The sequence below is a fragment of the Populus trichocarpa genome, chromosome 4 (assembly GCF_000002775.5).
Source record: "Populus trichocarpa isolate Nisqually-1 chromosome 4, P.trichocarpa_v4.1, whole genome shotgun sequence".
Taxonomy (NCBI): Eukaryota; Viridiplantae; Streptophyta; class Magnoliopsida; order Malpighiales; family Salicaceae; genus Populus; species Populus trichocarpa.
In genome coordinates, this window is record NC_037288.2 from 14,912,336 (window position 1) to 14,923,007 (window position 10,672).

At 33.3% G+C, this 10,672-nt stretch overlaps 1 long non-coding RNA gene across 1 annotated transcript; it reads left to right on the plus strand.

Moving 5' to 3' along the window:
• Nucleotides 1-1,403: 1,403 nt before the first annotated feature.
• Nucleotides 1,404-2,575, plus strand: LOC127905177 (uncharacterized). The gene is made up of 2 exons (XR_008058950.1): nucleotides 1,404-1,499; nucleotides 2,400-2,575. It is a non-coding gene; the product is annotated as an uncharacterized LOC127905177 (long non-coding RNA).
• The last annotated feature ends 8,097 nt before the right edge of the window (nucleotides 2,576-10,672 follow it).

Consider the following 10,672-nt stretch of genomic DNA (forward strand, 5'->3'; position numbering starts at 1 on the left):
TCTATTAAAAACACAAGGATTAGAGATTATAATGTTAGTTTAATATGTCCTGTAACTAATCGGTTGGTTTCATATAATATTATTATATTCATGTAAATACATATTTATTATTAATTAAGATTTAATTTATTTTTAATATTTATATAATATTAGATTAATGAATCTAGAGTAAATACAAAGTCCATTGGATAAAAATGCTTTTCAAAGAAAATTATAAAATTGCTATAATTATAAGATTTTTATTGCATTAAAACATTGTTCCTAAAATGTTTTTAGTTGATGCTCTCTTAAATACTAGATATTATTAGAGTCGTAAAGACTAATATATATTATGTTTTTTCCTTTATGAAAAGAAACAACTGTTCTTATAAGCTGAGGTATAAGGAATATATAGAATTAAGGAATGCAGATTGAGACAGGCCAATAACATCAAATAAGACAACCTTTAATATGGTCATAAGGAGCTTGGAAATGCATTTGTATATAACATTGCAACAAGAAATTGGTCTTAAAGTCATTCATGCATGTAAGGTTTTCAATTTTAGGCACTATTAACACAGCGTGACAAATTGTTATGGGAGAAAAAAAACCTGACAGCTGCCATAAATTCTACCCCAATTATGTTCCAGCTTTTCTTGATGAAGAGGGTATTGTAACCATCAGGGCTACGGGCTTTGTTATCAGGAATGGAGAAAAGGGCAGCCTTGATTTCCTCATTGGAGATGGGGTGGCCTAAGGCTGATCTTGCATATCTGATATGGATTTTAGGAAGATGCTGGTAATATCTTCATTGAGGGGAGAGTGGGGAGGAGGCATGATTTTCTCATAATACTTTGTTGCCATGTTTCCTAACTCTTGCTAATCGTGAACAGAATTGCCATCTTCATCCATCAGAGTATGGATTCTGTTTTGAACTTCTCTATGCATCAACGAATTGTAGAAAAACTTCGTATTCCTAACCCCTAGTTGAAGCCATTGGATTCTGGATCTTTTCTTGAAAAAAGACTCCTCTTCTTTACATAGCTGCATGTAGGTGTTGGTTAATTCCCTCTCTATGGATCTGGCTGCAACTGTTGTAGGGTTGAGGTCCAGAGTGGTTTGAGCTATATTCCATTCATCTTTAGCCTTTGCCACTCTGCTGGGAATGTGGCTTGTGTGGTGCTGATGGATCTTTCTGAACAAAAGACGAAGTTTGGTGGTGAATTTGAACATGGGATTGCCATTTACTTGAGTCTGCCAGGTAGTACTAACAATGGCTGGGAAGTCTGGTCTGCCTGCCCACACATTTAGGAATTTGAAGGGGGAGTAATGCTGGTAGCTTGTGTTATGGAAATAATTGTTAAAAAAAAAATAAACATTGTCGTTGTTATTATTATCGTTCTTGTTGTGAGAAATGTAACTGAGTAAAAAATGATGTGGTATACTTATGGATTCAGGAGGGACCACAGAAAAGGCACAACAACAACAACAAGGGAGTGCGAGCCGAGCTTCTGTAGCAGGTAGGTAGAAACACCCATATATTTCTTAAATGTACATAATTATGAAAGCTTGTTTAATTTTTGGATTTTATATATAAATGTTGCTAAAAGAGAAGCATCTAATGAAATGAATGAGAATGAAAATAGACTTGATTAACTATTCCGGTAGTAAATAGTTAATGATACTAATTGGTTCTATCGATATCAACATTTTCTAGATTCGATTTCGAGAACGAGAGGCTAATGATGCCAGTAGGGTTTACTAACATTGGTATGATCATCTTGGAACATGAGGAATATTGAACTTGATTAATTATTTTGGGTTAGGAATAGTTAATGATATCGATGAGCTACATCGATATCAGCATTTCCATGCAACTTGATTAGCTATTCCTGGTATGAAGGCTAATGATGTCAAGGGTCATTGACATTGGTATTTCTGAGGATATTTCAAAGTATTGTTGGGACTTAATTAACTATTTCGGGTTAGGAATAATTAATGATATCAAGAGGTTGTATTGATATCAACATTCATGATAAATTTGATTAGTTGGTCCCGGTGAGGGAGACTAATGACACTAATGAGATTCATTAGTATCGGCATTACCATCCCAAGGTTTTGAGAAGAAATAAAAAAAAAGATATGATTAGCTATCCGGTGAAAGATGGTTAATGATACCAATAAATTGGTATCGACACTTTCTTGAAGGAATTGTCCTTCGATATAAATATGTGATATTGGTTGGAGATTGAATATGAAATGGAAAATATTAGTGAATTCATGAGAAATAAATCCTAAAAAGAACCAAGTAGGAATTGTAGGGAAATATGAATGAATATTAGTCTTGAATAAATTGCTTGATTACCAATATTAATAGTGTTTTCCATGATATTTATATTTCAATGTTATATTTGTTCCAGATTCGTCACACTCACGACATGAGTGATTTTTAGATCTTTCTATCCTTTAGTCATCTAGCTTTAGGTGAATACTTATGTATTTTGTATTTTAAAAAATTGTCATGATTTGAATTGTAATAATATCTTTTAAATTGAATGTATGAACTTAAATTTTATTTTCATGTATTTATAATCTACATGTATGCGTGTTTACTTTTTTAGTGTCATTTAATACTTCATTTCTATTATATTAATGTTTGAAAGATTGCGATTCCATTTATGTTGATTGTTGGAATTAAGACCCAGGATGATTGGGTTGTGATTGAATAATGGTTAATAGAAGTGTAACAGGTTGTTGTCAATAACTTGAGACTTCCTAGTATAGAGGAGACTCTGTCGGAATTTCGATAGAAATTTTGGTGGACCCTTGTATGAATTTGATTTTTAAAAAAACATTTACCATGTTTTTCCCTAAATTATGATTGGTGTGTTGTTCCAGTAACTGAGATGTTACAGAAGATCACTAAGTCATCTTATATAGAGAATGTTATGCTTTGTTCTTGTTATATGTCATCTTAATTGAGGTAACGAAAGGACAAATATTGAGTATAACATGAACTATATGAAGATACTTGAGTGACCAAGAGATGATTCATCATCCTAGGTGAATTAGAGAAAATATTCTATCCATTCTCAAATCGTATTGACTGAGAAATCCTTGGCTAAGTTGGAAAGAGATTTGAAAAGAGTTTTAAATTTTATTTAAACGATCAATAACTAATTATGTAAAGAATAAACATGATTTAACATGGCAAACATACTCCAAACGTTAATGTTAAATCGAAACATTATTGATGGAAAAATATTAATTACATTGAGAAATCGATTACTGAAAGGTTACGTCGAACCACTAATGACTTTTCTAATATTTGGAGGATCATGACACGTTGCTGACGATGCACCTGATCTTCAAATATAAGTTAATCAATTGTTTAATTAATAATAAATTAAATTGTTTAATTTATTTAATTCTATTTAATTAAAATTAAAATTTATATTTGGGTCAACATATTAGGAACCTAACGTGTTACATACATTAAGAACCATTAATCATAAATTAAATTGAGATGATTTAATTAAGTATGAGTTGATTAAAATATATTTTAGAAATTAAGGACTAGAATATAATTAATACAAAGATTATATTTCTAGACCTAGAAAAATCAAATAAGGACTTGATTGAGTTAATTTCTAAAATTATCCTGAATTAATATATGAATATTATTCAGGGGACAAATTGATATTTTTTCAATTTATATGATTTTCAGATTTTTCTAAAAATAGTAAGTTATGCCTCTTATTTTTAAGATAGTTATTGTCTGTTAGACAAAAAAACTACAAAAACACAGAATTAGAGCTAGCACTCTAGGCATAGCAATCCCTCTTTTCTAAATAGAGATTTATGAGATTTCTAATGGGTGGTTCATGTGGACTATCATTGGATGTCGGATAATTGGACGACTTGTGGTTTGCAACAACCCAACCTTTAAAATATTATTTAAAGCAAAAAAAAAATTAGATTTTCAAGTAATAAATCCATAAATAATTCTACATCTGTCTAATGGGGTCCCAGGGACTCCCGAATAATTTTGTCTCATAGTTTCTGCTGCGTGTATGCTATTTAAGAAAACCAACAGTTGTATCAGAGTTTTTGTTAGAATAATTAGGGTTATTTGATTGCATGTTTTATTGTTATTATTATCGGTGTTAATTAAAAATTAATTTTATGCGTGAAATAAAATTTTTCCCAAATAACAATTTCTCTCTCATGATTTTCGAAATCAAACAAAAAAAATTTGTTTCAAGCCTCGGTTACTGTTTTGGCCGAGGCTGGCTGTAGCTTGGAAGATCCGGCTAGAATCTGGAATTCCAGCTGGATTCCAATCAATTTATTTAAAAAAAAGGTTTTGCTGGCTATGCACTACTAGCGCACCTGGTCAATGCCTGATGCACCAGGCTAGGTCGCTGCTAGCAGCAGAGGCAATAACCATGGCTGTTGCCCCCACCACAGCAGTGCTAGCGTGTCTGGCACTACTACCTTCCAGCACGAGGTTGATGCCAACTTGTAGTGCCTAGCTTTGCTATTTTTTGAGAGGAATGTCAACGATGAAATAGGCATTGGCGAGAAATGAGGCGGCATGCTTTGCATAACATGTTGTGTAGACTTAGAAAAATATGGTGTCAGCCTTGCATAAAAGTGTGTAATTATAGAGAATATGGCGATAAAAAATAAAATTTTTTTATGTATGCAATGTTGCGCTCTAACTTCTCAAAATTAGAAAATATGTTGATATGGGTGCCACGAGTCGAGTATTGAATAACCCAAGTGTGAGAAAGAGAGAGAATGTGTGTGCTTGCGTGCCAAGGAAAGAAATAAAAGAGAGAGGTTGATTGGACCCTAGGGCCCAAACAACTAGGAATTCTTGACTGTTTAGATCTTATTGCTTCATAATTAATTTTGGTATCGAGATTTAATAGTAATTCCTCGCACTCCATGAATATGTTCATTTCAACTTTGCATTCAAATGGTTTTAATGAATTGAAGTGCATTTGTTACTTCAATTCATTAAAACAATTCCACCAATACTCCATCATTAAAACTTTTAAGATGTTTTTTTTTTCTAAAATTTCTTATATTTTTGAAAATCTCATGTTTGGGAATTTCATAGAAATTTTTATATTTTTAAAAAACAAAATATTCAATTCTTAAAAACTTTTTATGATTCTTTTGTTTGAGGAAATTTGAAGTTTCTAATTTAAAAGCAAATTTGAAGCTCTGATTTTTTTTTAATCATTTTAAAAGATTCTAATGACTAAGCATTTAAAGACAAATTTCTACGCGTTTTTTTATTTTAAAAAGAAGTCTTTTCTTCTTAAGAAATTCAAATTTTATTTTATTTATTTCTAAATTATTTTATTTAATATCCGCGAGCTGGTGTTTGGAAGAAACATGAAAAGTGCGCAGAATGCCTAACTGAATCTTCTCTCGAACCACATGACAATCAATGTCAATGTGTTTTGTATGCTCATGATAGACAAGGTTAGCTGCAATGTGAAGAGCAGCTTTATTATCATAATAAAGGAGAGCAGTTTGAGGTGGAACCTGTAGATCTTGAAGAAGAGTGCGAAGCCATATAACCTTACAACAAGTAGATGCCATTGCTCTGTACTCAGCCTCAGCAGAAGACCTGGATACAATGGTTTGTTTATTTGATTTCCAAGAAATTAAAGAATTGTCAAGGAAAATGCAATACCCTGTCACTGATCTTCTGGAATCCACACAACCCGCCTAGTCGGAATTACATAATGCCTTCATTTGTAAACTAGATATGACTAGAAAGAACAACCCTTAAGCTGGAGAGGCTTTAATGTAGCGTAGAACTCTAGTTGCTGCAGCTAAATGAGGAACTCTAGGCTTGTCCATAAATTGACTTAAGACTTGAACAACAAATGAAATGTCAGGTCTGCTGATAGTGAGATAAAGCAATCTCCCAACAAGCCGTTTGTAAGTAGTAGGATCTTCTAAGATTTGGCCAGAATCCTTAGAGAATTTCACATTAGGTTCCATTGGGAATTGTACTGGTTTTGAAGCCAACATACCAGTATCTTCAAGAACTTCCAAGGCATATTTTCTCTGACAAACAGAGATGCCAAGCTCACTACGAGCTATTTCTAAACCAAGGAAATATTTCAATTGGCCAAGGTCTTTTAGCTTAAATCTATCATTAAGCAGTTGGATAAACTTTGAAACCTCAGTTGAATTATCACTGGCAATAACTATGTCATCAACATAAACTAATAATGCGATGAATGAACCCTCCAAAGTTCTTGTAAATAAAGTGTAATCAACTTTGGACTGTATGAACCCAAACTCGAGTAGAGCAGAAAAGAATTTAGCAAACCATTGCCTAGAAGCTTGCTTTAGGCCATAAATTGACTTGTGTAGCTTGCATACTTTGGACTCCTCCTGGTTGGTAAATCTAGGAGGTAAGGACATGTAGACTTCTTCATCTAATTGGCCATGAAAAAAAGCATTATTCACATCCAATTGATGAAGATGCCACTTCTTGACTGTTGCAACTGCTAAAAGAGTTCTCATAGTGGTGAGTTTAGCCACATGAGAAAATGTTTCGTAGTAATCCAATCCCTCACACTGATTATACCCCTTGGCAACTAACCTAACTTTATACCTCTCTAAAGTCCCATCAGATTTTAACTTGACTTTGCAAACCCATTTGCACCCAATAACATGCTTTGAAGCAGGAAGGTCAACAACAGTCCACGTATCATTTAGTTCAAGTGCTTTGATCTCAGTATCCATAGCCTCACGCCATTCCTCATGTTTGACAGCTTGGATAGAAGATGTGGGCTCAACAAGTGCAGAGACAGAAAGACTAAAGAATTTCTCAGTAGAGGAAAGATGATCATAAGAAAGAACTGAAGAAAGTGAATAAGGAATACCTGAAGCTGTAGACGAAGGTGCAGGATTTGAAGTGGAGGTTGCAAGATGAAAATGATAGTCATACAAGTATCCAGGTGTGTGTTTTACCCTAGAAGACTTTCTACTGGGTTGAGGTGTAATTTCTGAAGTAGATGACATACAAGGTTCTGAGGTGGAATTCATGTTACTTGAATTAGAAGGTGAAGCATTGATGGAACTCAAAGAAAAAGAATTTGTAAGTAAGGGATCAAGTGAAGGAATAACTGATTCATGCATTGGAATAGGCAAAGGTAAGACAGAATCAGTAGGAGATATTGGATATTTGAGTGCAAAAGGAAATATATTCTTGTGGAACACAACATCTCTGGAGGCAAACGCAGTATGAAGGTGTAAATCATAGAGTTTGTAACCTTTGATGCCAAATGGATAACCAAGAAATATGCAAGGCTTAACTCTAGGATCAAATTTATGTCGATTTCGAAAAAGAGTATTTGCATAACAAAGACAACTAAATACTCGCAAATGAGAATAAGATGGAGAAGATTTGAACAAAGTCTCATAAGGAGATTTATTTTGCAGTATAGGAGTAGGAATCCTATTTATCAAATGTACTGGAGTAAGAATACAATCCCTCCAAAACTGTAAAGGCAAATGTGACTGAAAACGAATGGATCTAGCCACATTCAAGATATGCTGGTGTTTGCGTTCAATAATGGAGTTTTGTTGTGGTGTTTCAACACAACTAAGTTGGTGGATAACACCTTTTGATGCATAGAAATGACTCATGTTGAACTCAACTCCATTATCTGACCTTAAGGACTTGATTTTAGCATTGAATTGTGTCTTAACCAGATTAAAGAAAGCTTCAATGTGAGTTCTGGTTTGAGATTTATTGTCTAAAAGGTGAATCCATGTAAATCTGGTATGATCATCAACAATGGTAAGAAAATATGATGAACCAGTAAGAGATTTTGTAGAGAAGGGACCTTAAATATCACTATGAATTAAATCAAAAGGTTATGTAGAAGTAGATGTGCTATGAGGAAAAGATAAACGATGCTGTTTAGCTAATGGACAGATGCTCTAAGTCTTATTTGATTCATGTAGAACTTGAGGAATTACATGGAAAAGTAATTTCAAAGGAAAGTCCGAAGGATGTCCTAATCTGTAATGCCATAAGCTATTATTGACAAAGTTTACAGAGAAACTAGCAGAGGCTAAATCAGTGATTGTATGATTGGACACGAATTTTACAGAATTGACAGAAACAGAATTCTTAGGTAAAACAGAAACTGGATTTTGCAGCAAATGATATACACCTCTAGCTTCTTTACCCATACCAATCGTTTTCCAGCTTGTAAGGTGCTGAAAAAAACAAAACTTTGGTAAGAAGATGACACAACATTGTAGATTTTTGATTAGTTTGCTAATAGATATTAAGTTGAATGAAAAAGAAGGAATACAAAGTACATCAGTTAGAACAAAAGATTCTGAAATCTTGATTGTACCAATGTAAGTAACTGAAGCACATTGGCCATTTGGTAATCTTACGGATTTGGAAACAGCAGAAGTAATACTTGTGAAGAAAGATATTGAATAGATCATGTGATCTGTAGCACCAGTATCAATGATCCAAGGAGTTTTGGCAGGGTTTGAGAGTGAAGACTGTTGAGTTAAAGACAAAGAAGATGAAAAAACAGAATGTTTTGAATCTAAAGTAGAAAGTTGTGCTATAATTGAAGAATCACCTACACTTGTAATACTTTCACCTTGCATGGGGATTTTTGACTCTTTATTTGTAGATAAGGAAACTTGGTTGACAGATGAATCATGCTCTGAGATGGTCGGTTTGAACATGTTGATGAGCTGCTGACACTGTTCATAAGTAATAGGCAGCTGAGGAGTATTTAAACCAGAAACTTGATTAACACTAGGAGATGCATTCTTTCCTCTGTTAAACTTGTAACTAGGTTGAAAGCCATGAATTCTGTAACATTTCTCCACAGTGTGTCCAGAAATACCACAATGAGAGCATATAGGTCGATCTTTTCGAATATGAAGAGAGTTGTTACTAGCAAAACGAGTTGGAGACATAGTCTTTGTAAACAAGGCAGTGATGTTTTGATTGAAGGAAAGGCTTGATGAAGAAATCATACGTTGCCTCTCCTCTTGGATGACAAGTGAGAAAACCTTATTGATTGAAGGCAGTGGATCAATCAATAGAATTTGACCTCGAACATGTGAATAACTTTCATTCAATCCCATTAGGAACTGATAAACGTGTTGCTGATGATGATAAGACATAATAGTCTTCAAAGCTCCACATGTGCAGGTAGGAATTGGCTGGTGATTTCCTAACTCATCCTATAATCCTTTCATAGCAGTAAAGTATGAGCTGGCAAAATTATTTTCTTGTGACAAACATGATATAGATTTCTGGAGCTGAAAGATTCGTGGCCCATTGTGATGAGAAAACCGATCCTGAAGATCATTCCATATTTCAGATGCATCATCAATGTAAATGATGCTGTTAGCAATCTCTGTTGAAACAGAGTTGAGCAGCCATGAGAAAACCATATTATTGCAACGAGTCCATGCCAAACCTTGAGAATCATAAAGATTGGATGGCTTAGGCAAAGTGCCATTAACAAAACTGAGTTTGTTCTTGACTGATAAAGCCATCATCATCGCCCTTTTCCATGAATTGTAATTTTCACCATTGAGTGATTTTGAAACAATCATGGCTCCAGGACTGTCACCATGATTCAGGAAGAAGGGATTGGAAGAATCCATTTCTGATGTAGGGTTGGTATTTTCAGCCATTGCCAAGAAAATAAAGGGAAATAAAGAACTAGATGAAGAAGATGAAGAGAATGAAGATGAAGAAATAAAACTTCAAATAAATTGCTCTGATACCATAATGAAATAGAGAAAATGGAAAATGATGAACTAAATTATCTTTACTATTTCTAATCAATGATCTATTACACTGTTTATATAGACTGATTCTTGTAAACAGAATAATCAATCAATAATTAACAGAATAACTGATTCTTGCTAACAGCTAACCAATTCTTGTAACAACTTTGACTAACTCTAACAACTTTAACAAGCTCTAACTTCTACACAGTTGCTTGCTGAAGACGTTAACTAAAGATTACAAGATTGCTGTATTTGTTACTGTTGAAGCTGGAGATTGTACTGCTGTAGCTGCTGGTGTGGAGAAGACAGAGAAGACAGACATGCTGGCTTCATTGTGGATGTGAAAGCTGAGCTGTATGTAATTCAATAAAATCTCTCAGTGGCTTATTTACTGAAGTACAATAAATATAAGCACAATTTTGGGGTTTTATTAATAAATAAGCCTTTAAAAGATTAATTAATTAAAAGGTTTAAATTTTATGAATTCTAAAAATATTAAGAGAAACTAAAAAATAAATAATATGAAAATTTATTTAGGTAAAACTAGATTCCATGATCGATCATCATTAGAAAAAAAGAATAATATTCCTTCAAGTGTTTATATATATATATAAAAATAAAAGTTTAAAATTTAATTGTATCTTAAATTGGATTTATATTTTCGTGCAAGGAGATCGATATAATCAGATAGGATTTCTTTATTTTAAGCTTAAATTAATTTTCCTGAATTATGGAATGATCGATTAGTGTTCATGCATGGGTGTATGTTTGTTGCTCAACTTTTCATTCTAGATTGATGAGCATTTTGTATTATTAGGCATGGTTCTATAATGCTTTTATTAATATGTCTGAGCGTTGATTCACAATCAAG